Source organism: Rhinopithecus bieti, unplaced genomic scaffold, assembly GCF_001698545.2.
Source record: "Rhinopithecus bieti isolate Rb0 unplaced genomic scaffold, ASM169854v2 scaffold_9996, whole genome shotgun sequence".
NCBI classification, from domain to species: domain Eukaryota; kingdom Metazoa; phylum Chordata; class Mammalia; order Primates; family Cercopithecidae; genus Rhinopithecus; species Rhinopithecus bieti.
Genome location: NW_016806973.1, coordinates 3,691,636 through 3,710,030, shown reverse-complemented (window position 1 = coordinate 3,710,030; position 18,395 = coordinate 3,691,636). Strand labels below are relative to the sequence as shown.

At 36.2% G+C, this 18,395-nt stretch overlaps 1 long non-coding RNA gene across 1 annotated transcript; it reads left to right on the top strand.

Moving 5' to 3' along the window:
• Positions 1-2,443: 2,443 nt before the first annotated feature.
• On the top strand, positions 2,444-16,611 carry LOC108534054 (uncharacterized). Its single transcript, XR_001886870.1, has 3 exons — positions 2,444-2,537; positions 9,243-9,344; positions 15,903-16,611. It is a non-coding gene; the product is annotated as an uncharacterized LOC108534054 (long non-coding RNA).
• Positions 16,612-18,395: the final 1,784 nt, after the last annotated feature.

The window sequence follows — 18,395 nt, the reverse complement described above, 5'->3', positions numbered from 1 at the left end:
CCTCTCTTCCTCCCTCCCTCCCTCCCTTTCTTCCTCCCTTCCTCCCTCCCTTCCTTCCTCTCTTCCTTCCTTCCTCCCTCCTCCCTTCCTCCCTCTCTCCCTCCTTCCCTCCCTTTCTTCCTTCCTTCCTTCCTTCCTTCCTTCCTTCCTTCCTTCCTTCCTCACTTCCTTCCTTCTTTCCTTCCATTTTTTTTTAAAGTAGTGGTCTTTCAAATATGTGACCTTAAGAAGAATTTCAATTTTTTACAAATATTCATTCATTGTCTCATTTGAGAAATATTTATTGAGGACCAACAATGTGTTGGACACTGTTCAAGGTGCTGGTGCATGAAACATAAAGTTGATCAAAGCAGATGATGATGTGGTGAAGACAGAATTGAGTAGCAGGAACCTTGTCTCCTTGGACTATGCCTTGAACCTGGCAGTTGTCCTAGAACACAGTTTGAAACCCATTGATATATTCCTTCTCTTTCTAATAACCTATGATTCCACAAAGAGAGAATGCACATTAAGTAGCTGCCATCATAAATGTACCTAGAGTTACCATGATCAGGTTCTTGGTGTACAAGTTCATCCTATTTCACTGACATTGATTTGCTTTCTAGATGGTACTCCACTTTGAGAAGAAATAGGCAAATGGATCACATTCTTACTTTAATGAGATCTTTGCTTGTCTTGGTCTCAATTTTTCTGCTCTGTGTTCCTGTTCATTTTTATCTCACTGAAGAGGGCATTGATGTTCTAAGAGTGACCATAATTTTGCACAATCATCCAGGGAACTCTTAACCATTTGTTCCAATTTTATCTAACAAGTAATGATGGCATGTCAAGGAATAATTATATTCTATTTTATATTCAAACAAGTCAAGCTAGAACTGAAATCTATTCTATTTTTTTTAAATCTGTGCATAAAGACAGAGAGAGAGAGAGAGAAAGAGAGAGAGACTACCAGAAGATGGTGGGAGATGAGAGCAGTTGCCATTCAGGATTTCCAAGGAATAGTCATACCCTACAGTTAAAATATATAACCACTTATCTTTGTGGCCAGTCAATGATAATTTCCTCTGGCTCCTTTAGTTTGAATCTGCCGAATAATGTACCAGGTGTTTTCTTTTTCTCTTAAGAAAAAAAGGATCTCTAAAATTATATGAAGTTTAAATGATTTAAGTCCTGGTTAGAAAATTTAGCTTGAAATCTAATGGTTATCATCACCTTATATTTCAATAATATTTCATTTCCCACACCTGCCTTCTAGAGCAGTTTCAATCATGAATAACAGTGGGAGAGAAAAACGATAAACATTATGTGTGCAGCAAAGGTCTTAGTAGTGTTGAGCCAAGTTGGAAAAGGAGAACAACTATTACTACAGGGCTGAACCTTGTGGGGAGTCTGGAATTCTGCCCTAACAATCCCAAACTCTGCAACTTTATTCTCTTTGTGGTTTTAAAAACACTTGATCTTTCTAATATTACATTCTGAAAGCCAACTTAATAGATACTCTATTTCTGGAGAGCTTTGTAGGCAGAATAATGGAAAATTTTTGTGGTGGTTGTCATGTTTTTTGAAGAAGCAGCAAAGTGAAGAATAAATTTGGCTGATTTGCATGAAGTGTTAGTATTCACTGATAGTGATTCCTGAACTGAATTTTTTTTATGCTGTGGGAGAAGAGACATGAAGCACTATTTCTAGCAGCTGGGATGGCTCAGGGATTTAAGGTACCATTTGGGGACTTGCCAAGATGCTCGGCATGAACCTGGGAATGTCAGTGCAGAGTTTTGGTGAATGAGACAGAGCTGGCATTTTATAGATGGAACAGGTGTTGGCTTATGTGATACGACTTGAGAATGTATAAGAAGGCCTTCATAATCAAATACTACACTTCCAGTTTCCATCACATTATAGTCATTCCTCTGAGATAAGATCTGACATGCTCCTATTAACATGAAAATGAGTTATCCGGGAGGTGTATTAGTCACTGCTACCTTAGCAAAAATCAGCTTATCAGATAAACTCTCAGAAAGTGGGATCTTGAATGAATGGTACTCATAGAGGCCAGTTTTGGTTAAGAGTACAAAGATGGGCCAGGACAAAGTGAGGAGATTCAGTGGAGCCAGTGGGGAGGGCCACAGGGGAGGCTCACGTGCATGACTGTGGGATGAATTCAGCCCTGACTCAGTTCCTACTTCCACCGAAGTAAGGAGTGTACAACATCATTGTGCCATCTGGACATTTCTGTTTCACGGAGACTCCCTAGATGTTAACCACATCCTGTTTTCCTTCAAAGCATCACTTAAACACACAGTGTTTAGCATGCAGAGTGGGGGTACTGAGTCTCCTTTCTCTACATCTCCAACATTCCTTGATCCCAACTTAATTCTCCCCACTTAATTTTGATGAAAAATTTAACTTTCTACCTTATTCTTGGCTCCATAGCTACCTTTGCATCACTGAAGACTCACAAATGGTTTCTTCCTCACAATGAGCTATCCACTATATGTTCCAACCTTTGGCAATACAGAAGGGGAAGAATTTGAAAGGTGAGTCTTTCCATTTTCCTTTCCCACAGGTTTCAGATAGTAGCTGAACATGGTATAGAAATTTAGGAATTTCTCTTCCTCAACAACCCCACCCAACACAAGCATCAGCCACAGTGAGCCTGGCAATAATCTCCCTTTCCCCTTTGCTATGTAAGTGTGTTCTTTAATATGATTCAATTAACCAAAAAATAGCCATCATGTATTTTTAAATGGCTATTGACAACGATTTCTGCTAGATAAGTGTTCTCTCGTGTCACGTCCCTGACTAACCTGAGCTTACGACCTACCCAGAAAGATTAGGGAGATATACCAGAACCAGAGTGATAGTTTGCCCATAGAAAGCAAGCAAGAGTTGGATGCAAAGTGCTGAATGAGTGGTAGAAAATATATGATCTTTGTTTTCCCAGTATCCTGTACTTCGTTTTTTGCAGCTTTTATTGCAATTGTAATGAAATTAATTATCTGGATGTTTTTTAACATCTTGCCTTCACCACTTCTTTCACGTTCCCTTTCACACCCCTGGGTGCAGGGTCCTAGCTTGATTTTGCTTACCGTTGTATCCCCACAGGAGCACAATAGGTTCAGAAGTTCAGAAAAGTGAGCAGTCTCTGTCCGTTGTGAGGATTAACAACCATGACCATTGGGGAAGGCTTCCCAGAGGTACTTCAATTCCAGCAAAGGGAAAGTCCAAAGATTGCTATGGATTAGTCAGGTGGTCCTAAGCCTCGGTCTATATCACAAGACTGCAGTTACATACTTTTCAATCTGGGGATCCTCAAGCTGTTGTTAGATCAGGAAGTAGTGGATGCCTCACATCCTCGCGTGACTTGGACAGAGTGCTAATAAAATCTGGCTTAACCTCTTCCTATGTGTGGTCCAGATTAAAGTCTCCACAGAAACATATCCACTTTCCATGGGTTTGGCATGATGGCAGCCTGAATTCTCAAGCAGTTCCCAAACTCTAGTTTGCTTAAATAAGGAATCTGAACATTTGGAAAGTAGCTCCATGCAGCACCGTATCTCTGAAATTTCTCACTGTCTTCAATGGAATAGGTCTTCGTCTTTCATTCTTGTTTCCAGCTCTCCTAGGATTCAAAATAAGAAGATGGCAGTCAACCCTTCTGTGGGATCCATAACTGTTGTACAGTGTGAATGGGAAGGAATCTTTCAACCATAAATAGGTTTTTTAACCTTCTCTGCTGCTCCTGGAAAAGAAAGGCAGGCAGCTGTTAGAACATTTCTGCACTGTTCTCAATTAACTTTTTCGTGTTTCCCTCAGTGAGAAGAGAATGAGCCATCTCCACCCAACTGTGCTGTGACTGGAGCACATTAAGATGCACAAATAGCAGCCTAGCCTTTGAGTCTTTCTCTTCATGTTTTTGCAGACAGCTTCAGTCCAAATAAGGTTCTTACTCCTCCTGAGATAATTCCTAACATTTCTAAATGGGTTTCAAATTCCCCACCAGTTCCACTATCAGTAATGAGCACCATATTTCACAAATGGGCCCGTGAGTCGTGCAGATGCACATTTTGTAACTGTATTCAGTTTCATTTTGAAATATTTTCAGGAACTCTGGAAAATAAATTATTTAGAAATGGAGGGGATAAACACCACATTACAATTATAATGTGAATATGGAGGATTAAGAAAAAAATTAAAATAAAAACACTAACACTAGCAACATTCTAGAGTTATTTTACTCTTCTTCTCTGCCTTGGAATATTATGCATTTTGTTCTACTCAGGTGATTTTTGAGCTGCATTTAAAAAATTACTTTGAGTCTTGAATACTTTCTGTGGTGATAGAAGTTTGCTCTTTGAGGGTAAACTTTAAATTTAGGGGGCTGCCCAAAGGACAGAAATAGCCCAATGAATAAGGTACATGATTATGGTAGATGATATCAATTTAGTTGAAAAGAATAAATGGAAATGGAAAAGATTTTCTCCAAATGGATTTTATGTTGCAGCATGTGAAGGCTAATAAATACCATAACCTCTGAAAATGACTCTTTTAAGAGGCTGACTCTAGATTGGCATGTTTTTTCTTTTCTCCTAGGGGTTCTAAGTATTGTATTTTTATTTGTGCTCTCATCTACCTGGAATTATGTACCTAAATAGTGCAGCTGGAGCTGGATTTCACATGCGTCCTGGAATTCTGGTCCACTTCAAACAAGTATTTGATTACATCAAATGTAGTTAAGATAATTACATTGTGCTTTCCTTCAGAAGAATACTAGAAGAAAATAAAAAACAAAAAAAACCTCCTGTATTAATAAATTAGATATTTGAAATGCTTCTGGAAATGTTAAATTATCTTCAGGTGTGCAAACTTGTTCTAAATTCAAGCCCAGGTGGCACCTTACATTTTTTTTGGGAGGGGTGGGCAGGAGGGACGCGTCTCCTAGAGCATGGATTCAATTAAAGTTGCCTGACAGTAAAAAATCAATCTACTCTAAGATGCAGACGAAGCTTTCTTCCACAGCAAAAGCACTGTTCTGCTTCTTGGCTTCAGTCATTGCTTTGTTTGCACTTTTTTTTCCCTAAGTTCACACTTAAGGCACATTTTAATGCTTGTGACCACCACCTATTTCCTGTTATTGTGTTTCTTATGATAGGCTGCCCTCCTTGGAACTCTTATCTTCCCATCATCTCTGAGTCCTTTTAGTTGAGGTGAATTTGCCAGAGGCAGGGAAAACTGAATGGGCTCTGTTCATATTTGAATGGGAACCACACCATAATATACTAAAATAAAACATGACTATCCAATGTGTTTACCACTTTTGTTGTGGTTTTATTGCTGTATTGTTTTAACTGTGAGCCAGAATTTGAAGTTTTTTAAAATTTCAGACCTCTGTTTTTCTCCTCCGTCTTTTTTTTTTTTTTTAATCTCCAAGCTTGGACCTTAATTTGTCAACAGATCTCTTTTACATTATTTTTGGCTAAAGGCAGAAAGAAAATGTGTTGAAAAATATTATGAGAACAACTCTCCTTCTAAGTTTTGAGTCCAATATATATAGTAGACTCCAGAGGTTTGGATTATTCAGTTAAGATTGAATAAAATATCCAACTATTTTAGATTATCTTCTTAATTAAATCCCATAGCTGAACTGCTAGGGGTTTTCTTATCTAGAATGAACTAAGTGAATATTACAGAGTGACCTAAGTAGTGGTCAAGTGAGCTACTATTATATGTGAAGGGAATCCAAAACCCAATTAGTATGTCTTCATAACATGGCTAACGACAAGTTGAGTTTATGTACATTTCTAAGGCCAATAGACAGTTTGCAGGACACTTGCTTCTGACACAATTAAAATATGAAATATGTGTCTGAATTAACCTGACTATTTTACCAAACTATATTTATTTCAAGATGAATTATTTAAAAAACCTATTTAACTGGTAAAAACTTGGATTCTTAAGTTCAGAGGAACAAGCAATTTGAAAAATTTCTCAGCATATGAACAATGGTAGCAATTAATTTAATAAACATTTTCCTGAGAATCTACTCTATATTAGATGCTGTGACATGCATTAATGATAGTGGAAGCAGACAGACAATATTCCTCCCTTCAAAGAGCTCTGTCTAATCAGAGAGACAACCAGGTAAATACACATTTTTAATTTAAATGTGCTATGAGCTTTAACACAATTATGTAGAAAGCTCTGTGGGGACAACGAGGTTGCACATCTAATATTGTAGGTGACATTTTAGATGAACTACTCAGTGGTTGCAAGATGTACACTAAATCCAGAAGGAAGAGTAAGAATTTCCTACAAGATGAGAGGGTAAAAGGAAGTAAAAGGGAATTAATTTCAGAAATGACATCATATGCTAGATGATAAACTAGAAAGCCAAAGGCTGTCATTTATGTATCATCACGTTATATTTTTCCTGTATTATATGGTATGGCATATTACACAACATAGATTATCTGTGCCTTAGCTTTTTAAGTGTAAAATTGGTATAATGATAGGATTTCTGAAGACTAAATATATTAGTACATATGAAGCACTTAGGAAAGTGCTAAGAATATAGTAAATTAATATATATTAACTATTATATTAGCTATTATTTTCATGTTTATCCATTCCCACTGATAATGCATAGCAAAAGCACATCATGGTTGATCGATATATTCAGTTATTCAGGAGTATTTATTGAGCACATACTATGTGCCAGATATTGGGGATTCAAAAGTAAAAAGACCATAACCAGCCCTCATAGTGCTTAAAATTCCAATACTGAGATCAAAGAAAGTAAATCATCATACAAACAGTGTAAGTTTAGAGACTGAAAGAGCAGGAAAATGCTTGAAGGTGGGCAGGAGACACTTCACTTGTTGTCATTGTTGGATTCCTTCTGGGAGACACAGTAACCTAAATGTTAAAATGAAGTCAGCCCTATAAAGACCTGAGGTAGGAAAAAGTTTTATATGTCTCAGAAATAGCCAGGAGGCCACTGGGTTTGGAAGACAGATAATGAGAGGAAGAGAAATAGTAGACGAGGCTGGAGAGACAGGCAGGGGCTAGATCACATAGGGCTAGATAGGGGAGGTAAGAAACTTGGATTTCATTTCAAGTGTAATGGAAAGTCCCTCCCAAATGAGTAAGATCTAAGAGGCACAGGCAGTCAGTCTTTCAAAAACTTCTTCACCTACCTCACTGTGTCATGAAGCCCCCTATATAACTTGCCTGAACTGTTGGTTTCTTCATATTTTTCCGTTCCCCTTCAAAGGGCAGGAAACCATGGAAGAAATGTCCCAGGTGCCCCATTAAGCTCCACAGTTAAAAAGGTGAAAAAGACAATCATTGATCTCAAGAAGCTAATGGCCCAGAGGGATAAATAGACACATTAGGAGACATGAAGCCGTGGAGTGGTGAGTGTGGTGACTGAGACAAGCACAGAGAGAGTGCTTTAATCCAAACCAGAGAGTGCTGGGGGAGCCTAAGGGAGCCCCACGTTACTCGGGTGCTGGCCTAGGCCTTCTGAAGAAAGTCATGAGTGTGAGTACTAGGCAAAGACAACTGCATGGGAGAAAGTGGCAGGTTTTCCAGGCAAGGTAAGCAATCCTGAGGGAGAGTCCGGAAGCCAGAAAGCTCAGTGCTTTCTTGAGAAGGAAGGGAATTCAGCATGATTTGAATTGGAGCCAAGTGCCTTAATTTAATTGAAATTTTTGTGCTGCTTCCACTCCTTCACATTTTTCTTAACCTTCCTTTCTTCTGGATCCATAATGCTTTATTTGGCCATTACTGCCATGGTTGTCAATCTAATCTTTAATAACAATGATTTTTGGCAAGATACTGACCCTCAATATTGATCTGCCCACATGTAAAAATTGGTTACAAATTCATATATCATGGTGAGGTTGTGAAAATTAAATCCACACCTCACTGGGTGGGTTAATAATTAATCCATACCTCATGGGGATGGACAGTAGCAGAGCAGCTGGCATATGAAAAGGGATCAATACGGATTCGTCTAGTTCGACTCCTCAGTTGTTTTTGAGAGAATGTATTGATTGCTCACATTCCACAAAACTCTAATACTTTCTATTATAGTACTTACTAAAGAGCTTCTCATTCTTTTTAAATTTTCCTCAAGCTCTCTTTACTATTTCACTACTCTTTTCCACATTTGTCTATCCTTCCTTTATCAAAATGGATTCACTGACTCTTTTTTGAAAGCACTCATCTCTTGCATTGAAACCTCTCAGGCTTACAAAGTCTTCTTTACCATACTTGCAAAGCATTTACTTCTTCATTATCCTATACAGCTAGTCTTCTGTCATGTAAGATAGGAAGAGAAATTGCAACTTCGTTCAGAATATAGCTTTTGAAAATATGTCACTTAATAAAACAACTGTGACAGACCTTTCCTTTTCTTAAAAAACGGAGATTAGGTGTACTAATTAATTTTTTTATTTTCTTCTTATCTTTAGGAATTTTGGAATCTTAGCATTTTTGATGATTTAAATGAATGCCCCTAGAGAATTTTTCCTGTCCCCACTCTTTTCTTGCATCAAATCTTTGAGGAAATGAAAAATAGAATGGAGATAAACTTGGGTCCAAATTTACTGAACTAATACCTATGACATGACTGTTGTGTTCACACCCTCTATGAAGCTTTGTGGTTGAAGGCTTAGTGTCGAATTTCCCAGTGTTCTGGAAAGTTTAAGCAGATGAGGTATAAGTTGTATGTCAAGACCATCAGAGAATCTATTTACCTGGACACTGGCTAAGATAGGTTAGCTCCATCTATACCATAGATGGAAACCAAGGTATCACTAAATTTAATAACACACCCCAAGCAAGTTCTTGTATGCTCATGATCTCATTTTGCCAGCTCTTTCCCTCTATCCCATTTGGCACAAAGATTTTTAAAGACACATTTTGTTCCAGACCTTAAGGGATAACTGCTGGTAGCAAATTTTTCATATAAAAAACTCTTTTGTCCACTAAAATAGTTGCTTCTTGTTCAGCTTTCTTACTGCCAGTGTGAATGGAAGATATTTGACTCTGGATATAAAGGGCATGTAGTCTTTTCCTCTACTTCACTATTGGAAGGTAAGCCCATAGTATGCAAGAGAGGAAAACTAAAATCCCATACAAGGTACTAGTGAGTCACATTGAGCAGCGGCACACATCCTATCTTACCCCTCCTTTGGTTCTTTGGAATCTAAAGCTTCATTTTTACCTCATTTTAGGGAGCTGGTTTGGATTAAAGTCACATACAAACTGAGCCATCTCCAACATCTACATCAGGAAGTAACTCTAACTCAAGACAGAGGTCATTGGAGGGGCAACAGGTTTGTATTGCTTATTCTGGCTTCTCTGTTCCTGTACTGGAGATCATTTGGAAGATCTACCAAATGATAGACTGGCCCTTTATAAGCATTAGATTTTGAAATAAAAGTGATTGCTTGTTCATTAGCACTTCCCTTGATGAAGTATACAAGTGTCATGTAAAACAAACTGAATCCTGCTCGTGATGGATTGGAATGGACATTCCATTGGGAGGTATTTGAGCCAAAACCACAATGCTTTGGCTCCTAGTTGCTCATGAAGCTTCTAATTGACTTTCATACCACATGCCAATTATTGCTCTCAAGAACAGTCCTTGAAGTAGAACTTTGATGGGCTTGTGAATTTCTAATGCTGAAATTCATTTCATCTGTAGCGTGTCACGGATTTTACCCACTAAATTTATTTAGAAGCATTATGTGCTATTTAATGGGAGATTATATTTGAAGAGTTAATATAATATGAAAATCTAAATAATTCACCATCTGTAAAAATGATCACCTAACTACACCTTTTGAAAGTCATTAGAATACAATATTTACAAAAGTATATTTTCAGATTTAGGATGTTTTGTGTGTTAAGTAAATTGTAGAATATATCTGTTGATAGTTACACTGATTTTAAGGTTACTCATTGTAAAGCTTGAAAGTACTGAAGTATATGTAGGTATCAAAAGTCTTATTAAAATTATCTTCATATCTTGCATGGAAATATGTTCAATTCCCCATATTTTAAAAGGAAAAAAAAAGATAAATAGGCTTATTGGTCAAAATATTAGAAATAAATACACATTTTAATGTATTCTAATTTGTGAAAGGTTTATGCCACTGGCCATATTTTCCTGAAATTTTAGAGCAATGAATTCAAAAGCTTTTCTATGCATGTTTGTGGCTTAGTCAGTAGGAATGCTATTCAGCAGACATTCATTTACAAAGCTATCTGTAATGATGAGAGCAATCTGACTAGTTTCTTCTAGTGGCAAACTGAATCAGAGACTACTTTTGGAATAACATCAAGCAGTTATATAGAATATTTTGTAAAAGTCAGATAAGAAGTAATGTTCTGCATTTTTCGTCACATTTATATATAAATAAAACATGATTATATAAATTGCTGAAATAAAGATTGTAGCTAATTCAGTATTCAGAGTACTCTGGATATATGTTTGTGAATAAAGAACAAAGGAACATTAATCATAGACTATGAGAAAATATATTTCAATTGTCTTTATCTACATTCATTCACTGACTGAATATATTTTTCACACTGGAGAAATGCACAGATGATTAAGCCCAGGGATTAAACACATATAGGACATTCTAGAAAAATTCACCAATGTTTAAGCTATGGTCCTTAATTTCAAGTTGCTTTAAAAACTAATTTAATGTGTTATTTTCTTAGAAATTTATATCTTTATTATAGAAATGTTAAATAATACATGTCGACTAAAGAGGAAAACATTATCAATACCCTTCATCACTAATGTTATGCAGATTTTCAGTCTTTTAGAACTAGGCATCTATCTTTAAATGTCTTTGTTACAGCTTAAGGATTGCTTCCCAGAGAGACCTTAATTATCTAATTAGATTTGGCCTATTAGAATAGAAACCTCATTATGCATTACATTCTGTAAGTTTTTGGTGTACTTTTAAATTTTGTCTCTCACACCATAAATGAAAACTCCACGAGCTGGGACTGTATATTTTCTATTTATTATTTTATTCCCAGTATCTTGTATAGCAGTTCACATAAATGTATGTCCAATTATTTCTTCCACAAAGAATTATCAAGTGTTTTTAATTGGCATAAAAAAGAAAGGAAACAAAACAAACAAAATACCATTACAAATCTAGAATCATAGCTTTTATATTGTTGAATATTTTCACACATAAACATGATCTGTCTTTTATAAACATGGTCTTTTATTTACTCAATTCATTTTCATCCCTCCATAAAGTTAATTTTCTTCATCTGAGTCCTACACATTTCTACTTAAGTATTTCATCTCTTGTTACTACTTTCTATGGTCTGAATATTTGTGTCCCTCCAAAATTCATGTTGAAATCTAATCTCCAATGTTGGTATTAAGAGGTGAGGGGTCTTTGGGAGGACACTGGGACATGAGGGCAGAAACTTCATGAATGGGATTAGTGTTCTTGCAAAAGAGGACTGAGGGAGCTTGTTTTTCTCTTTTGATAGGTGAAAAAACATGGTGTAACTTTTCCCCTCGGACTTTATGTTTTTTAAATATTCTTTTCTTTGAAGTACTTTTGACACCTTAGACAGAAAAATGAACTAAGACTGCTGGGCACAGTGGCTCACAACATACCTGAATCCTAGCACTTTGGGAGGCTAAGGTAGATGGATCACTTGAGCCCAGGAGTTTGAGACCAGCCTGGGTAACACGGGAAAACCCTGTCACTACAAAAAAGGGACACATCCTCACCAAACAATACATCTGCTGACACCTTGATCTTGGACTTCCCAGCCAGCAGAACTGAGAACAATACATTGCTGTTGTTTGTATATTACTCAGTCTAAGGCATGTTGTTATACCAGCTTGATTGAACTAAGGGACTATTTTTATTAGGACTATTTGCCATTATATTTTCAGAACAATTTTAAAATAAATTAGCATAAAAATATTCACTTCTATGCAATTTTTTGTTGGTCGCTAATCTCTTTAGTTAATTATGAAAGTTTTTCAATGGATTCTCTTGAGTTTTCCTGGCAGCACATAATATAATACGCACAGAATGATACTTTTTATCACCTTCTTTCAAATATTTATGTGACTTTTATTTTTCCTGATTCTGCATTGGCCAGCATATTTTGAGTAATTTAAGGCAAAGGTGGTTACAGCGATGGTCTTTGTCTTTTTAATACTTCAATGGCATCGTTTTAGGATTCTATTTTAAGAAAATAGTTCTGTTGCTTTGAGCTAGATTTTAAAATCATGTTCAGAAATTTTAAAATTTGTTTACTAATAGTTTTTGTGAGAAAATATTACATTTTCTCAGTGGCTTATTTTGTGAAATCTGTGAAGATGATCCTCTAGATTTTTTTCTTTTGATTTTGTTAATATTTTCAAAATTAGGTTAGTGTATTGAATTATCTTTTTATTCCTGGAATACATTCTTCTTTTTTGCTATTATGATTAAAAATAGTTTATTACTTTCTATTGGCTGACATTATGTTTGTGTTTTTTGTATCTATTTTCTTAGGGCAAACTGTCATGGAGCTCCCTCAGTGAAGGTTGTTATAATCATTTTGCTGGATTCGAGTAACATGAGGCAGTACATAACTTGTCTGAGAAGCTTAAAGCTGTTGTTTCCTTCATTGTCATTTAGTTCACTCTCAGCCCAAGTTATACACTTAGTTTTCTTCTAATTTCAGCTCCTAAGTACTTGATACCTCTTTAAAGCTTCTCCTTGCTGCCTTTGGATCTGAATTGACTAGAAAACAACTTTCATATTTACTTTAGCCTAAATCAGATTTATGAAAGCTTCATCAAAAAGCAATAGACCCATATTAACAAAATAAAAAATACAAGAAGGTTCTAAAAACATTGAAAACTATTGTCTGAAAGTGGTGAGTATAATCAAAACTGGATTCATGTCTTTATGCTGCCGTTTATTAGCTTCGAGACACTGGGAAAATCATTTAACCTATTGCCTTAGTTTGCATATTTGCAAAATGATACTTAGCAGTGCCTAGTTACAGTTGTGCTGTGAGGTTTAAATGAGATAAAGCATATAAAGCATCTAGCAAAGTGCTTGGTCCATGGGGAATCACTCAGGAGAAGTTAGCTCATATTACTATACCTGGACTAAATACAGCTGCCGGTTTGTTTTTTAATTACTGTATTAATAAGAAGTAAAACAGAACTGGTGTAGAAAAAAATAAACTATGTAATTCAAAGTTATAAAGCCAACTATTTAATTAAGAGTAAATTGTGGCAGATAATAGAATTATATATAAAACATAAGCTCCAAGATGAAGATTCAAATTATCTACAGATAATTACATTTAAATAATCAACGTCAAATCTTCCACTTACATGTGTTGTGTATATATTATTGTACTCTGAAATATAAATTTGACATTTCTGAGAAGATTTTGGTGTTCTTAACTTTTTAAGTTGAAGGCATTTTAATATCTGTATTTTAATTTTTTAACTTAAAGATTTTCATAAAATTGGTTACTATAAAGTTGTGGTAGCTAATTTACAATGTATTCTATTATTGACACACATTTTTAGACTGTGCTGTTAAATGATGAGTATATTGCCATCCACCCAGGCTAACATTTTATAATTTTTTCTAAAATTATATTGACAGCCAGTAATATGGTTATGTTCGTTCCTAATAAATTAATGGTGCTGAAGAGTCAAGGTTGAGATTGCAACCAGATACCTGTAAGTTTTATATTAATAAATGACACACAGTGTCTTAGAAAAGAGATATCATAACTTTCATTTGGAAAATAGATTTAAAATATAGTTACTAAAATCTTGCTTTACTGGAGTTGAAAAGAAGCAGAGATTTCCAAAAGTAAAATCAGTATTTATATACCCACATGCTTACAATAATCTAGATCAATTTATTTCTGTCTTTAATGTGTAACATTTCCCCCAGGACTTTATTTTTTTTTTTTTAATTATTACTTTGCTTGAAGTATTTTTATGTCTTAAATAGAAAAATGAACTAAGACTGTTGGGCACAGTGGTTTACACCTATAATCCTAACATTTTGGGAGGCCAAGGCAGGCGAATCACTTGAGCCCGGGAGTTCGAGACCAGTCTGGGCAATATGTGAAACCCTAAATCTCTAAAAAATAAAAAAAAATTAGCTGAGTGTAGTGACCCATGCCTGTAGTTCCAGGTACTTGAAAGGCTGAAGTGCGAGGATCACCTGAGCCTGGGAAGGCTGAGGCTGTAGCGAGCCATGATTGCGCCACTGTACTCCAGCCTGGTGACAGGAGTGAAGAGTGAGAACTGTCTCCAGAGAAAAGAAAAGAAAAGAAAAAAAACTAAAGAAAAAGGAACCAAGACTTTAAAAACACACACATGATGTTTTCCAACTGTAGATTTACTAAGATGAAAGACTGCTTAATCCTCTTCTAAGAACGATTTGGTTATTTGTTCACTTCCTAACTGCATATATTTGCCCAAATGAGACCCAAGAAACACCCTGTGCCACTACCGCTCCATCTATAACAACGCTGCTTGTCGATGAAATGACATTTTTTCCAAACGGATGTTTGCTCATTCTTTCTTTTATTTATTGTCATTTAATACTTTTAAGGCTTGAGAATTGAGATCTTTTCTGTCTACGTTTCATTTTGAAGGTTTTGAGTTGAGACTTCACAGAAAACTGAATACAAAGGCACTTCTATTACTTCCTGATCAACGCATCATCTGAAAATTAGCTACCATTAAATTTCAAATACAAATATAGAAAAAAGTCATTCTAATATTATCTTTATTATCCAAAAGGAAACTAGAAAGTCCTTTACAGCAGATACAAATAAGACAATTCAAAATTAAGTTCTCTACTTCTCTGAACTGCTTGGTAATTGCTCTCTTTTGGCAAAGTACCTTTCTTTATTTTGCCATTTGAGAAGCTCTCTCTTGAGTTATTTTTTTCCTTATTAGTTGTCCTTCCTTCTAGCTTACATGGCTTACATTCCTAAACTGTGTCCCCCTAGTCCTTTCACAGGGTCTTTCTGTAACCCCAAGTTATTAGCTTGGGTAATTTGCAAATAATGACATGGAAAATAGACACAAAACGTAAAGATTTTATGTGATAATTTATTTTATGACACTGTCCCATCCAGCTGCACATTTTACCTGCACAACTTATTCCCACATGTAACTCACAGTATTTTTCCCCAGTTCCAATGCTTTAGGAGAGATTAACCAGACTGTGTCAACAAAGAACACTTCCATGTAGCATGCACCTGTACAAATGTGTGCAAATATTTCCTCATTCCACAATTCATTGGTGTTCTGATTCATTTAGGTGCTACAATTTTAATTCACATAAAATATTTCTAAGTAAGCAGTTCCAAAATTTTGGTTTTGACTTGTCTTCAAATATTTCCAAGTAAGCAGTTCCAAAATTTTGATTTTGATTTTTTTTTTTTTAATTTTTTGGCCCAACTTAACTGAAAAAGAGAAGGCAGAATAGTAAATCCTCCTGAATCTATCAGCAATGGAGAGGACAGTAGGGTCTCATTTTCATTTATGCTGTCAGGTTGATTGATTAGATTTTATTATACATGGGTTATGTGCCAAACGATGTCTTTTGATTCAGATTCAAGGAAAACAGCAGGAATCTTGAACAATGAAAGTTCTGAAAGAGTTGTTATTTCTGGCCCTTTGATATAAGTATAGAGAGACTCATAGCTAAAGAACATCAAAGTCTCAAAATCAGCTTCACATGTAGTTTACTCATTGAGTGAGACACAGTATGAAGAGTCAAAGCTAGTCATGATTCAGTGGAGTTTGATAAAGTTTCTCTGTGTCCATTTAGCTAAAGCCTTCTTTTTCTGTGTCTCAGGTGCTGAGATGTCTATGCAGGAGAGTCTGAGGTTAGCCTCCCGGAGTTTCAGGGAAAAGCACACAGGCATTCCTGAACACTCTGAGAAGTGCAGAAAAGTGGCTGAGCAGACAGACGCGAGCTCTGGCATGGAGGCAGAGGATTGCAGCGGAGCATGGACCTAAGAGCTGCATGCCATGTGGGGATATCACTATCAGCAGAAGATGCAACAAGACCGGGCCAGTGCTCAAGGCCAGAGAGACAGGTTTGCAGAGGCCAGTCGGGCAGCGGTGAGCATAGAAGACAGTCTTCTCCACTTTGATAACAAAGCAACGTGTAAGGCACCTGAGAAACTCAGATTACAACCAGGGAGAAGAAAATCAGATATACAAGGTGGGATGCATCCCGAATTGGTAGAGTAGAGACCCCAGAGTGTTCTACCAGAGTTGACAGAATTACCTTGAATAAATAAGAGGAAGGTATTTTATTACCAAGAGTCTCACGGGCTAAGTTTAAATACGGGCTAAGTTTAAAGTTATATCTTTACACACTTGGATGTGTGACAATGTAAAATGTCAACATTATAATTCCCAATGGACTATACCATGCAGAAGGCAGAAAGAAGTCAAAAGCCTGTTGTTGTTTTTTCTGTTCCATAGTAAATAGCAGAAATTATTCGCTTTGTTAATCTAAGCATACACCAGTCTGTAGGTTCATAATGAGAAATAACTTTTTGATTTTTTTTAAAGAAAATATAGAATTTATAACACAAAACCTTTTGGTTTGTGTTTTATTCCACCTTCTTTTAGCTAGATTTGAATGAAAGAAAATAAAGCTATGTATTGAATAAATATGTTAACTCTACAGTATTTTGAATATATATTTTCATGGTATAGTTCCAACTTTCACTGGTGATATTGATATGAAGGTCAGATTTACCGAGAGGTAATGTTCAGCCTTGGAAGCATCACCAAAATGTGTATATAAGGCCTTTGTCCACTAATGAGTGTCCTTTCATGTGACTGGTTTTGTAAAGCCTTACACTGTGAATGGACCGTCAATCAACTCGCAGCTGCACTGAGGCCTTCCGATGGCTGTATCCATGGCAACGTGCCAAAAATGGCGGCGCAAATTAATCTATTTGTGTGAAATTCTCAGTGAGAGTCCACTTTCATCTTTCAGAAACTACTGTTGGGAAGTCTGATGATAATGTAAAATACTGAGCAAAAGCAAAATAGTGATGACTATCCACAGGATCTTCTCCCTGTAAACAGTGGGACTTCTTTTCCTTTTTATCTGCGAGAGATGACAGAGCACAGTTGGGGATGTAATATTACCACCATAATGTTCTTTTGACAAAAAAGTTACGTTAATTTAATGTTCACATGTAAGCTTCTTTTTCACCTTCTCTCACAATGCTATCTAATCAGTCTGGAAAATAAGTACAATGATTTACACAGTGGTACAAAATTAAAAGTAATCTTTTATCTTGATGCTTTATTACTAATAGTATTCGTATAGCATATAGCATGAGAGATACTTCCAGCCTTGAATCCGAAATTAATTGTTAGCTTCCTCTGTTATATGAACAGAAGCAGCTAAGTCTTTGTCTCTTAGAAAAGTTCTTTAAAATCACCATTCTTTGTCTTAGATCATGCATTAGTCCTACATCTACATACATTTGCTTTTCAAATGCCATATCTTAAAAAAAAAAACATATTTTGCCTCTGTTTGGATAAATTTACTTAAAACAAAATTGCAAATTGTATTGTTAAAATTATTTGATGAAAAGGTAACTTTTCACAAACTAAACATGTAGGGCAGATACAGACTTTTATTTTAGAATTTATATTCATTAGTCGAAGATATCCAAGTGAAAGCATAAGTGATGTGCCTTATGTCTACGTGTTACTCCTGTCTTGGGGACTTGAGCTGTATTTTTACGTACAGAACAAAGGGATTATTTTGTATTGCATTGTTCTCAGTTTTTTAAAGTCATCAGCTACTTTGAGAATCTAATAAAAGTCCTGGACACATATGAGAAATACACATATGTATACTGTACAAATTTGCTTGCAGGATCAGATAATCCATGGAATACAGGTTAAGAAGATGTTGGTCAGGCCAGGTGTGGTGGCTCATGCCTGTAATCCCAGCACTTTGGGAGGCTGAGGCAGGTGGATCACCGGAGGTCAGAAGTTCGAGACCAGCCTGGCTAACATGGCAGAACCCTATCTCTACTAAAAATACAAAAATTAGCCAGGCATGGTGGCGCATGCTTGTAATCCCAACTACTCAGGAGGCTAAGGCAGGCGAATCACTTAAACCCAGGAGGCGGAGGTTGCAGAGCACCAAGATCATGCCATTGTACTCCAGCCTGGGTGACAGAGCCAAGAGTCTGTCTCAAAAACAAAACAAAACTATGTTGGTCAAATTGGTGTTGAAATTTTCTCTAAAACATTGAATGGAGACTTCCAGTTTCAGTCCCAACACTTCCATACTTAAAACAAGACA